The sequence below is a fragment of the Lutra lutra genome, chromosome 5 (assembly GCF_902655055.1).
Source record: "Lutra lutra chromosome 5, mLutLut1.2, whole genome shotgun sequence".
Lineage (NCBI taxonomy): Eukaryota > Metazoa > Chordata > Mammalia > Carnivora > Mustelidae > Lutra > Lutra lutra.
In genome coordinates this window covers 65,973,645-65,987,330 of record NC_062282.1, presented here as the reverse complement: position 1 = coordinate 65,987,330, position 13,686 = coordinate 65,973,645, and the positions used below count along the sequence as shown (strand labels likewise).

Genomic DNA, 13,686 nt, shown 5'->3' with positions numbered 1-13,686 from the left:
TTTGACAGAGAGATCACAAGTAGGCAGAGAGGCAGGCAGAGAGAGAGGAGGAAGCAGGCTCCCCGAGAGAGCAGAGCGCCCGATGCGGGGCTGGATCCCAGGACTCCGAGATCATGACCTGAGCCGAAGGCAGCGGCTTAACCCACTGAGCCACCCAGGCGCCCCTATAACTTTTTTTTTTTTTAAAGATTTTATTTATTTATTTCACACAGAGAGATCACAAATAGGCAGAGAGGCAGGCAGAGAGAGAGAGAGAGAGAGAGAGAGAGGAGGAAGCAGGTTCCCCGCTGAGCAGAGAGCCCGATGCGGGACTCGATCCCAGGACCCTGAGATCATGACCTGAGCCGAAGGCAGCGGCTTAACCCACTGAGCCACCCAGGCGCCCGCCCCTATAACTTTTTAAAAAAAAGATTTTATTTATTTATTTGACAGAGACACAGCGAGAGAGGGAGCACAAGCAGGGGGAGTGGGAGATGGAGAAGCAGGCTTCCCCGGAGCAGGGAGCGCCACGCCCCACTCGATCCCAGCATCCCGGGATCATGTCCCCAGCTGAAGGCAGACGCCCAACGACAGAGCCACCCAGGCGCCCGCTACTTACAACTCTTAAGAGCTATCAAATGTTTTATTTGTCGTAACATTTTATCATAGGAACATAACACGTTTTATTCATGTATGTTTTATTGCACATTTTCACAAGGAAGCAGGCTTGAACATGAATTTGTATTCTTGTGCACACCTGTAAGAGTTTCTTTATTCTTTTACACATGAAGTTGCTGGATATAAAATGCACATTTAGAATCTCAACCAAAGTGGCTGTTCTAATTTTAAACTCCCAAACGACATCTTTATTAGTTTACGTTTCTCAGACTCCTTTTCCTGGAAATTGTCAGATTGTAACATTTACCACAGTTTTCAAGTAGTGGTATGAACAGGTAATTTCAGTGTAACAGTGCATGCAAACAAAGGGCGGGAGGAGGTATGATGTAGCAAAGGAGACTTTGAAGGGGTCCACTGTACTGTTTTGAGCGCCCTATTTTTACTCTTTGGATTCCCTCGGCGTGCTAACTAATAATAGTAGAGCGAACGAGCACACTGCGAGCGCACGTGGAGGGTCCCACACTACGCTAGAAGATCAAATCCGACTCCCCGCGATGGCGCACTCCAGCCCTAGCGCAGTGGTACGACCCGGCGGCGGCTTCCCCCCGTGGTGCGGGTTGGTTGCGTCCCCGGACGCCGGCGCAAGCGCCCACACCCGCTCAGAGAGCGCGACTCCTCCCCGCGGTGCCTCAGCTTCGCGCGCGTGCCGGGCCGCCGCCCCCGCCGCCCCCGCCGCCCCCGCCGCCCCCGCCCCGCCGCTCCTGACGTGCAGCGGACGCTCGCGACCCGCAGCGCCCCGGAGGAGGGGCTCGGCAGAGGGGCGCAGGCCGGTCGGTGAGTACCTGCCGTCTCCGCTCACCTCCAGCCCGCCCTCTTCCCGCCTCCGTTTTTCTCTCCTGGCGGTCACGGCCTGCTCCTCACCTGGAGAGGCGCCTCTAACGCGGGGTAGAGCCCTCTCGGTGCGGAGGCGGACCTCTCCGGACACAGGGGTGGGCCCTTCGGGCCGTCGGATGGCCCCGAGGATGTGGGGTTGGCGTTTCCGGACGCCCGGGTGGGCCCTTCGGGACGCCTCAGGAAGCTGGCGAGCGCCTCCGCACGCGGGAGTGGGGCCCTTTGGGACACCGGGGTAGCCCTTGGGGACTTCGCTGGGCGACTCCTGACGCCGTGGTGGGCTTCCGCCCCCCAGTTCCAGGCCTGCCCACTTCGCACCGGAGGTGCGGCCTTTATCTTCCCGGACCGGGCGGTCCTTCGTTATTTCTTGTCAGCCGATGGGCTCTGGTCCCCTCCGGTCCCTCGAAAGCGTCTTCCTCACGCTGAGCACCCCGGGAGGAGGCTCCGTTCTCGCCGTCCCCCCCGCGGGGCCCCATACCGGAGGAAGGCCACGGGGCCCCTCCGACTCCTACGCCTCACGCCCCCTCCCCCCTCCAGGCTACTGTTTTATTGTGGAGTGATCCTTCTGTTATTTGCCCAGAAAAATATACTTTGTTTGGAAATCCTTATTATTTGCCACTTTCCACTCCAGCAGAACTGCTGTTTCCTTCTGTACGATGACCGTGTTTCAAGCCTATTACTCGTACGCATTTATTTAATCTTGACACTTTTTTTTGAGATAGGTACTATTATCCTCAGTTTATAGATGAGGTAACTGAGGATGGAAGACCGATCTGTAAGCGGTAAAGCTGCCTTGAATCCAGGCAGCTTGACTCTAATGTTCTTGTATGTAGTCACTATAGCATACTAAGATATAAGCATTGTCCAGGAGAAAACGAAAGTTTTATGCTTTCTTTATTTTTTCCTGTTGGGAGGCAGTGAGTGCCTTGTAGATGAGTCAAAGAATGTATTTTTGGAGTCAGGCATATCGAGCTGCAATTCTGTCAACATAGCCATTTATCAACCTAGTAAGAACTTACTAATTGTTTGATTTTGAATAAGTTTACAAACTTGTAAAATAGTGATAAAAATATAGTGATAAAAATCGTTAAAATAACAATTAGTGTAAAATAGTGTAAAATAGTGATAACCTACCACAATAGAGTTATTGGGAGGATAACCTTTATAATGCGTGTGAGATACCTAGATAAGTGTCCCAGGACTCAGTAAATGACTATGATTGAATTATTACTCAAAATATGTTTGGATTTTGTTACACACTTGTCCTGAGGCTGAGTATAAAGTTGGAAGTAAAGAATTGTGCGTGTGCTGGTCTGTACGTGTAAAGGCATTTACCTTCTTTAATTTTATGTACTTATGTATGTATGTATTTATATATTATCGGCAAGTGTTTTTTTTTTTTTTTTTTAAGATTTTATTTATTTATTTGACAGAGACCACAAGTAGACAGAGAGGCAGCCAGGGAGAGAGGAAGGGAAGCAGGCTGCCCACGGAGCAGAGGGCCCTATCCCAGGACCCTAGGATCATGACCTGAGCTGAAGGCAGAGGCTTTAACCCACTGAGCCACCCAAGCGCCCCCCAAAAGGTGGTTTTATTAAAGCATAGGACAGGATCTTTGATTAAAAGAGCTGCCACATTTACCTTTTTTTAAAATTCAGGAAACAGCAGGGCACCTGGGTGGCTTAGTTGGTTAAGTGTCTGCCTTGGGCTCAGGTCATGATCTCAGGGTCCTGGGATCGAGCCCCACATCAGATTATGTTTTGGGATCGAGGGAGTCTGCTTCTCCCTCTCCCTCTGACCCTCCTGCATGCTTGTGCTCTCTCTGTCTCTCAAATAAATAAATAAAATGTTTTAAAAAATAAACCAAGAAAACAAGCTCTTGAAATCAGATGGTAATGTTTGGTACCAAATTTCTTGAGTAGTGACTTACTGAGTAGCATATCGTCAATCATTCATGAAGACTTGTTAAGGTCCCTATATCCCCAAGCTTTTGAAGTGATTTTGACATGTTTGGTAGGTAGAATGTCAAAAATTTAAGTTATTTTTTCAGTGATTGTTCTTCAGATAGATCAAGATGATAGATAAGCTGAAAGAAAATGACAAATAACCCAAGTTGGGGTTACTAAAAATGCTACCTGTGAGATAAATAACAAGTCTCATTATTGTGTCACTTTTCCTGTTTGTGCATTCTTTTTTTTTTTTTTTTTTAAGATATTTATTTATTTATTTGACAGACAGAGATCACAAGTAGGCAGAGAGGCAGGCAGAGAGAGGAGGAAGCAGGCTCCCTCGGAGCAGAGAGCCCGATGTGGAGCTCAATCCCAGGACCCTGGGATCATGACCTGAGCTGAAGGCAGAGGCTTAACCCACTGAGCCACCCAGGCGCCCCCTGTTTGTGCATTCTTTTAGAGACATTTTGTTCTGTCATGATTAAAGATGAGTCTGTTGGCTTCTAAACTCAATTCTTCAGAGTTAGTGGTAATTCATTCTTTAGCCTCATGAAGATAAGCCATTATTTTAGTGAGTTCTTCATTTTTAAGGGTAGCAACTTAAATAAATAGTAGCTGTACTGTATGCTGGTCAGCTTGTTTAAATTGGTCAAGCAGTGCCTTGTTTTTACTCTTAGAATTACTGTGTGGTTAAATCTCATGAAGCACTGAATTTTGGAGTCTATAATCTGTGGGGGGGCTCTACTTAATGCTTCTTATCAGTCGCTTATCTGCTTAATTCTTTGAAAACCCACTTTGAGATTGCAGGTGGTTCTGTGCTACAGAGAAGGGTAGAGTTTTTATTTATGTATCTTAAACTACATATATTTGGTAGTATAGCTACTCTTGATATCAGATTTGAGCATTTTGGTTTAAATAGCTGTAGGGTACAGCAGACATTTAATAAGATGAAAACTATTCCATGGAAGATGTTTTCCTGGGGCTCTATGATTCCTTTAGAATTCCCCCAAACTAACTCCGACTTCCAAGTCTTACCTATGCTGTTCAACCTATAATAATTTTATCCTTTTGTGTCTTTATGTTGTATTAAAAATTTTAAATATAAACATTATACTGTTCATTCAGCATGCATTTTTTTAAAGATGTTATTTATTAATTTGAAAACATAAGCTTGTAGTGGAAGGGGAGAGAAGCAGTCTCCCCACTGAGCAGGAGCCCAACCCCGGGGCTGGATCCAAGGACCCTGAGATCATGACATGAGCGGAACGCAGCTGCTTAACCCACTGAGCCACCCAGGTGTCCCCATTCAGCACATATTTATGTGTGCATACCATACATCAGGCAGTAGTTTTAGTTAGAAGAGGTGTAAAGATTAAGTCATGAAGTACTGGAGTCAGGAGACAGAATTCAGGTGCCTCCTTTGTGACTTCTGACAAGTTACTTTTCTGAACTTATGCTTCCTGGTAATAATTATACATACTTCTTGGGTTTTTGTGAAGATTAAAATTAATTAAAAATATTTGGGACCCTTGAATTGTCATGTGAACTTTAGGATCAGTTTGTTAATTTACACACACACACATCCAACTAGGATTTTATTAGCTATTGCATTGAATCCATATATCAGTTTAAGGAGCAGTAGTACTATCTTAAGTCTTGATCCTTGAACATGGATGTTTTTAATTTATTTAGATTTTCTCTTATTTCTTTATAAAACGTTTTAGGGGTGCCTGGGTGGCTCAGTGGTTAAAGCCTCTGCCTTCGGCTCAGGTCATGATCTCAGGGTCCTGGGATTGAGCCCTGCATTGGGCCCCCAGAGAGCCCATTTCCCCTTCTCTCTTTCTGCCTGACTCTCTGCCTGCTTGTGATCTTTGTCTGTCAAAGAAATAAATAAAATCTTTAAAAAAATGTTTTATAGTTTTCAGGGTATAAGTTTTGTATGTCTTCTGTTAAAGCTATGTCTAAGCATTTTAGTCCTTAGGATGCTGTTATAAATGGACTTGTTTTCTTAATTTCATCTTCAGATTGCTCAATGCAAATGTATAGAAATACAGTTAGTTTTGTTTTGATTTTGTATCCTGCAGCCTTGCTGACTTGTGTATTCTGATAGTTTTTTTTAGTGTATTTCTTAGAATTTTTTCTTTCTTTTTTTTTTAAAGACTCAATCTCAGGACCCTGAGATCATGACCTGAGCAGAGGCTTAACCCACTGAGCCACCCAGGCGCCCCTTAGAATTTTCTACATACAAGATCATTGCATCTAAATGATGATAAAACTAAATACAGTTTTATTTCTTCCTCTCCAATCTAGATGGTTTTTTATTTATTTATTTATTTTTAAAAGATTTTATTTATTTGACAGACCGAGATCACGAGTAGGCAGAGAGGCAGGCAGAGAGAGAGGGGGAAGCAGGCTCCCTGCTGAGCAGAGAGCCCAATGGCAGGGCTCCATCCCAGGACTCTGGGATCCTGACCTGAGCCGAAGGCAGAGGCTTTAACCCACTGAGCCACCCAGGCGCCCCTTTATTTCTTTTTGTCTTGCTCTTTTTGCCCAATTGCTTTGGCTAGAACCTCCACTATAATGTTGAATGAAGTGCTGAGAGTGGGCACGCTTGTTTTGAACCCGATCTAAGGGGAAAGCTTTCAGTCTTTCACCATTAAGTGTAATGTTAACCATGAGTTTTTGATAGATACTTTTTATCAGGTTGAGGAAATTTTCTTCTATTCCTAGTTTGTTTAGTGTTTTTAATCATGAAGGGGTGTTGAGTTTTGTTAAATGCTCTTTTTGTGTATATTAAGATAATCATGTGGTTTTTGTCCTTTATTCTATTGATATGGTGTAATACATTGAGTTTCAGATCGTAAACCTTGCCTTCTCTTGATACATCTTCGTCATGGTATATAACTCTTTTTATGTAATATTGGATTAGGTTTGTTAGTATTTTGTTGATGATTTTTGCATTTATATTTATAGCATATTGGGTTTCTTGTTTTATTTTTCTTTTGTCTTAAAGATTTTATTTTTAAATACTCTCTATACCCAACATGGGGCTCAGACTCACAACTGTGAGACCAAGGGTAACATGTTCCAGTGACTGAGCCAGCCAGGCCCTCTTGGTTTCTTGTTTTACTGTTTTTTTTTTTTTTTTTTTTTTTTTTTTGGTCTGGTTTTGGTATCAACTGGTCAGGTAGAATGAGCTGAGAAGTGTTTCACCACTTTTTTTTTTTTTTTAAGTTGTGAAAGATTTCTTTATTTGTTTATTTAAATGTTCTTTATTTCTTTATTTCTTTAAATGTTCTTATTTCTTTAAATATTCAGTAGAATTTCTTTATTTCTTTAAATGTTCAGTAGAATTCCACAGCAAATCAGAAATGATAGGACTAGAGTTCAGCTGAAAGGCCTAGGTGCATTTGTATATCTTGCAGGCCTTTGAATTGAGTTTGTAATTGAAAGCCCAGGAGTGAATGCCACTGTGAAGTTTCAAAGTAGGGAAAGGAGGAGATTGCATATAGCATAGCGGTAAATGCTTTTATTTAGTGAGAGGAACAGAAGGAAGAGGAAAGAAAGGAGAGGTCAGATCTAGGAGAAAACTCAGTTAAGCAGTGTCACAGACACTAAGTTAGACTGTCATAAAGAAAGGATTTGCCAAGATGGCTAGTGGAATGAAAGCTGAAGAGAGGTATATGGATTTGGAGTCAAGGAGATCTTTGATGATCTTAAAAGGAGAGCAGATTCAGATTATATAACATTAGAAGAGAAGAGGGTGATAAATGGACACAGTGGATATGGAATGTGCTCTTTAAAATTGATGTCAAAACTTCAAATTCTCTCCAGAGTTTAAAAGTTTAAAGAAAAATAAAAGTAATAGGTACACATGGTTCAAAATTCAAATAGTAGGAATATGTCTGTCTTCCATCTATCTCTCAAATTCTTTCTCACGCTTTTGGCAATTTGTGTATCCTTCCAGATGGATTTTAAAACAAAGGACTGTGTGTGTGTTTTAATTTATACAAGTAAAATAATACTAAACATGCTCTTCTGTCTTTTGTTTTTTAAATTGAGTGCTTTGGAAATTTATAGTGTGTGTCAATGTATAGCTTCTGAGTAAAACATTTGATGATAAAGCAAAGGAGAGAAAATTTTATTGGTGATAGGGTTGAGGGAACTTATTTTTAGGCTCAGGAAGTCTTGATAATGTTTATAGCAAGGGAATAGAGTGGATCTAGAAGGAACTTACATATACAAAGGGTTGGGAGGAACTTAATGGGAAAGACTTGAAGACAGAAGTCCCTTTAGTGATCAGTGAAAAATCAGTTGGCTTGGTTTTTCTCTCCAGGAATCTTGATAATTGGGGCAAGAAGTATACAACAAGTAGTATTTTCCCAGGGTTAGGGGCTTTAGAGATCCCATTGAAATGGCTGGCGATGGGACCCAGAGTAGGTAGCAAGTTATGAGAGGCAAAATTGTGATTTGATTTTCTAGTGTTGAGTACAATTCTGACTGATAATGGGTATCCTTATTTTAAACCCTACTTTTCTACATTTTAAAGTAGGTGATACTTAGAAAAATTATTTAAGTTACTTGAATGAACAACCTACAAAAGACTTTTAAGTGTTTTTTAGTTAACAAAAAGTTTTTCCTAAAAATCATTTTTGAACTAGAGATGAGAGCTGAAGGTTGTAAATTGATTAATTTCTGGTTTTGTTGGCCTGAGAAAAATTTATCGATGGTGGTTTTTTTTTTAATCTTCTGCACAAAGGGTGTCATGCTATTATTTACTATTTTTTCCTTTATTTTTCACTTATTGGTGCACGTCTTGGAAATTTTTCCATGAGATTATGTACAGTTGACCCTTGAACAATACAGAAGTTAAGCATGTGACACCCCATGCAGTTGAAAATCTGTGTACAACTCTTGACTCCTCAAAAACTTAACTATTAACAGCCTGCTGTTGACTGGAAGACTTATTGATAACATAAACAGCCAATTAAAACATATTTTGTATGTTATATGTATTATATACTATATTCCCACAATAAGATAAGTTGGCAATAAGAAAATAACATAAAATATGTTTATTGGATGCCTGGATGGCTCAGTCAGTTAAGCATCCTACTCTTGATTTTGGCTCAGGTCATGATCTTGGGGTCCTGGGTTTGAGCTTAGTGGGGAGTCTGCTTGTCTTCCCCCCCCCCCCTCCACTTGTGCACACATGCTCTCTCAAATCTTAAAAAAATACATTTATGGTACTGTACTGTAAGAAAACCCACATATAAGCGGACCTGCACAGTTCAGACCCATGTCGTTCAAAGTTCAACTGCATATGCCTTTGCTGTTTTCTTTTTTTAGATTGTAGCAAAATATACATAATTTACCAAATACATAAAATTTTACCAAATATACTCAAAACTTACCATTTTAAGTGTACAGTTTGTTGGTATCAAGTACGTTCACATTGTCATTCAGCCATCAGCACCATCCATTTCCAGAACTTTTTTCATCTTCCTAAACTGAAACTCTACCCATTAAACAGTAACTACACATCCTTCCTTTCTCCCAACCTATGGCAACCACCATTCTGCTTTCTGTTCTATGAATCTGACTACTTTAGGTATCTCATGTAAGTGGAATTGTACAGTATTTGTCTATTTGTTTCTGACTTAACTACATAAGTGTAATGTCTTCAAAGCTTACCCATTTTCTAAAAAGATTTTATTTACTTATTTGACAGAGAGTGCGCCTGCACAAGCAGGGGGAGTGGCAGGCAGAGGGAGAGTGGGGCTTGATCCCAGGACCCTGGGATCATGATCTGAACTGGAGGCAGATGCTTAACCTACTGAGCCACCCACGTGCCCCTAAGTTTGTTCATGTTGAAGCATATGTCAGAGTTGCCTTCTTTTTTTGAGGCTGAATAGTATCTGTTGTATGTATATATCATATTTTGTATCTGTCAGTGGACATTGAGTTGTTTCTACTCCTTGGCTATTGTGAATAATGCTGCTGTGAATGTGGGTGTACGGATATGTTTGAATCCCTGCTTTCACTTCTTCTGTGTATATAATTGGAAGGGGAATTTCCGGATCGTATGAAAATTCTATTTTTAATATTTTGAGGAATTGCCATACTAATTCCCATTAACAGCTGCACCATTTCCCATTCCTCCTAGCAGTGTTCAAGGGTTCCAGTTTCTCTGCATCCTCTCCAACACTTGCTGTTTTCTCTTTTCTGGACAGTAGCCATCTGAAGGAGTGAGAGGTGGTATTTTGTGTTTTTGATTTGCAGTTCCCTAGTGAGTAGTGATATAAGCATCTTTTCATGTGCTTATTGGTCATTTGAATATCTTCTTTGGCGAAATGTCTATTCAAATCCTTTGCCCACATTTTTTAATTGGGTTGTTTTTTGTTATTGAGTTGCAGGAGTTCTTTATATAGTCTTGATATTAACCCTTTACCAGATAAACAGTTTGCAAATTTTTTCCCAATTTTGTGGGTTGCTTTTTCACTTTATTGTTAGTGTCCTTTCATGCATAAGATTTTAAAATTTTGTCATAGTCAATTATTTATTTTTGTTGTTGCCTGTTCTTTTAGTGTCATACCCAAGAAATCATTGCAAAATCCAATGCCAGTTTGTTTCCTTTGGAAATTTAATCACCTTGGATTGATGAGATTAAGTCATCATTCTCAACTATATATACTGCTAATGCTGGAGAATCAGTAACTCCTCACATGTAGTAAAGAAGAATTAGAAATGAGAAAGATGGGTACATGGTAAGAGCAGCAGAAGGAACAAATGTGTTTGAAATAGGATTAAAAGGGATAGACTTAGAATTTTAGAGTTATGCAGTTATAGTTAGATTTTTCTTGATGAGAGCTATAGAGCTCTGGTATTTTCAAGCATTTATTATCACAGGTGACAATAAAAAATGGTTTGTATTTATAATTTTAATCCTGAAAATGATGAATTCAGCTTTCATTTTGTTACTTTTCTTTCTTTTTTTTTTTTTTTTTTTTTTTTTTTTTTTTTTTTTTTAGATTTTATTTGAGAGCGAGAGAGAGAGAACACAAGTTGGGGTGGGGAGGGGCAGAGGGAAAGGGATAAGCAGACTCCTGGCTGAGCAGGGAGCCAACACAGGGCTCAGTCCCAGAACCCTGGGATCATGACCAGAGCCAAAGGCAGATGCTTAACTGACTGAGCAACCCAGGTATCCCTCACTTTGTTATTTTTTTATTGGGTTCAGAAAATATTTTGACACCTCAATTAAAAAAAGCTTCTTCAGGGGCGCCTGGGTGGCTCAGTGGATTAAGCCGCTGCCTTTGGCTCAGGTCATGATCTCAGGGTCCTGGGATCGAGTCCCGCATTGGGCTCTCTGCTCAGCAGGGTGCCTGCTTCCCTCTCTCTCTCTCTCTCTCTGCCTGCCTCTCCATCTACTTGTGATCTCTCTCTGTCAAATAAATAAATAAAAAAATCTTTAAAAAAAAAAAGCTTCTTCAGTAATTTATATTAGAAATCTTTTGCAAATTAGAAATACAGAATCCTTTGAGATGAGAAATTTAAGAGACTCTGAGAAGTTAACTGTAACCTTACCACTCTACTAGAGTTGCACCTAAGCCTCTTTGTGTCTCTACTTCTTTTTAATTTTGACAGGGACATTTAACTTCTATCTGAATATATTTCAGATTCCTTAATAACAGGCACACTGTATTTGTCTTTTTCCCATCTTCTGTGCCTTTCCAAATCCAGTTTGTTTATTCATATACTCGTTTGGTTATTAAAGTATTATATCACTTATTCAGTAACATTTATTAAAAGCTAAGCTCCGAGCTAAATGCTGGGATTCAGGTATGAATAAGAAACAGTTTCTGTCTCTGTAACTTTACACTTTCCTAAGGAAATAAGATTGTAACCATCATAAAAACCCAGTACAGTTCTTCAGCGTCCTGCTCAAAGTCCACCTCCAACAAGGCCTTTCCCAACTTACCCGACCTAGCTGAGCCAGGCCCCATCTTTTTGTGGACTACTATGGCATATATTGTTTGTGTTACATAATTACAGGTATCTTCTTTACAGCAATGGAATTGAATAAACTATCATGAAAATAGTCTTAACATCTTTTTGCCTTCCATTCTTTCTTAGCTATTTAATGTGTTATTTTATTTAAATAGCCAGTTAATTTAGGCAGCCAAAAGATTTCATTTGTATTGCCTTTGTACAACACAGTGTCATGTAAAGTTGTAAGGGGTGCCTGGGTGGTTTAGTTGGTTAAGTGACCAACTCTTGATTTCAGCTCAGGTCATAATTTCGGGCATGTGGAATTGGACCGCAAGTCAGGCTCTATGCTCAGTTGGGAGTCTGCTTGAGATTCTCTTTCCCTCTGTCTCTCTCCCCGCTTGCACAAGCACAAGGCTTGTGTGCGCTCGCTCTCTCTGTCTCTTTCTCAAATAAATCAGTTTTTTTTTAAGATTTTATTTATTAAAAAAAAAAACCACCTGTATAGAAACGGAGGAAAAAGACCTTCCTAAGGTCTTTTTAAAACCACAAAAAATGTGTATGAATGCCATAAAAATATACATAGTCTGAATAAAGATGCACCATAAACTAAAAAAAAAAAAAGATTTTATGTATTTATTTGACAGAGAAAGAGAGAGCACAAGTAGGGGGAGAGGCAGAGGGAGAAGTAGACTCCTTGCTGAGCAGAGTGCCAGATGTGGGGCTTGATCCCAGGATCCTGGGTTTATGACCTAAGGTAAAGGCAGACACTTAACTAACTGAGCCACCCAGGTGCCCCTCAAGCAAATAAATCTTTAAGAAAAAATAAAGTTGCAGTCTTTGTAAATGATCCTAATTTTCATTTAGGAGGAGAGAAGAAATAAATGGGTAAGTGAAGAACAATAACAGTTTTGAAATAGAAAAATAGGGGCGCCTGGGTGGCTCAGTGGATTAAGCCTCTGCCTTTGGCTTGGGTCATGATCTCAGAGTCATGGGATCGAGCCCCGCATCGGGCTCCCTGCTCCGCGGGAGCCTGCTTCCTCCTCTCTCTCTCTGCTTGCCTCTCTGCCTGCTTGTGATCTCTTACTGTCAAATAAATAAATAAAATCTTAAAAAAAAAAAGAAAAATAAATATCTACTTGTTTTGTTGATAAACAATGGAGATATAACCACAAAAATAGGCTTTATATGTTTGTAATGAATTGACTTCACATTTTGCTTATTCTAGAATATTGTAATTTCAGCCAGAAATTTAGGCCTTAATTTTATTAGATTTACTGTATAAAGCAGGTAAGGACAGCTGGAGAGTGTTAGGTTTGAGATGTTTGATGTGTTTTTATGTTTTTTAATGCATTCAGCCACTCTTGAATCTTTTAATTAGAGAATTTAGCCTGTTTACATTTAAAGTATTTATTGGTAGCTGTGTACTTACTGCCTTTTGTGTGTGTGTGGCTTTGTGTTAGTTGTTTTCTGGCTGCTTTGTAATTCCTCTGTTCCTTCTTTTCTTACTCTTTCTTTGTGATTTGATGATTTTCTCTTGTGATATATTTAGATTCTTTTATCTTTTATGTATCTACTACAGGTTTTTGTTTTGTGATTGTCCTGAGGCTGACCTAAAAAAACGTACAACAGTCTATTTTAAGTTGCTAGGGAACTTAAGTTTGAACTTATTCTAAAGCTCTACATTTTTACTCTCCCTACATCATTAAAAAAAAAAAAATATTTATTTTAACAGGGGAGGGGCAGAGGCAGAAGGAGAGAGAGACACTCTCAAACAGACTCTCTTCTGAGCATGGAGCTAGATGCAGGGCTTGTTCCCACTGCCCCGAGATCATGAGCTGAGTTGAACCAAGAGTTGGATGCTCAACTGACTGAGCCACCCAGGTGCCCCCAACGTCTTGTGTGTCCCTTAACAAATTATTGTAGTCACAGGAACATGTTCATTTTCTTTCCTACTTTTAAGATTTTTTCCTTCTGTCTTTTGACACCTTAATTATAATGTGTCTTGGTGTGGATTCCTTTGGGTTTATGTTTTTTAGAACTCTCTGGACTTCCAGGTTAGGGAAGTTTTTATCCATTATTTCTTCAAATAATTTTCTTGCCCCTTTTGTTCTCTCTTTTGGGACCTCTATAATATGACTGTTGGTCTGCTTGATGTCCTGTAAGTTTTTTAATGTATCCACTCATTTTTAATCTTTTTTCTTTTGCTGCTCTAATTGAGTTCCACTGATCTGTCTTCAAGTTCAGTGATCCTTTCAAATTC

The 13,686-nt window shown here is 40.2% G+C and overlaps 1 protein-coding gene across 6 annotated transcripts in view; it reads left to right on the top strand.

Annotated features, from left to right (window-relative positions):
• The first annotated feature begins 1,272 nt into the window (after positions 1-1,272).
• Positions 1,273-13,686, top strand: part of UIMC1 (ubiquitin interaction motif containing 1) — a 136,465-nt gene continuing 124,051 nt past the window's right edge. For 2 of the 6 annotated variants that reach the window (XR_007127342.1, XR_007127341.1), the window contains exon 1: positions 1,273-1,431. The gene's annotated coding sequence lies outside the window, so the exon portion shown is untranslated. The remainder of the gene's footprint in view (positions 1,432-13,686) is intronic. The other 4 variants (XM_047729151.1, XM_047729148.1, XM_047729150.1 and 1 more) reach the window with 4 other exon arrangements.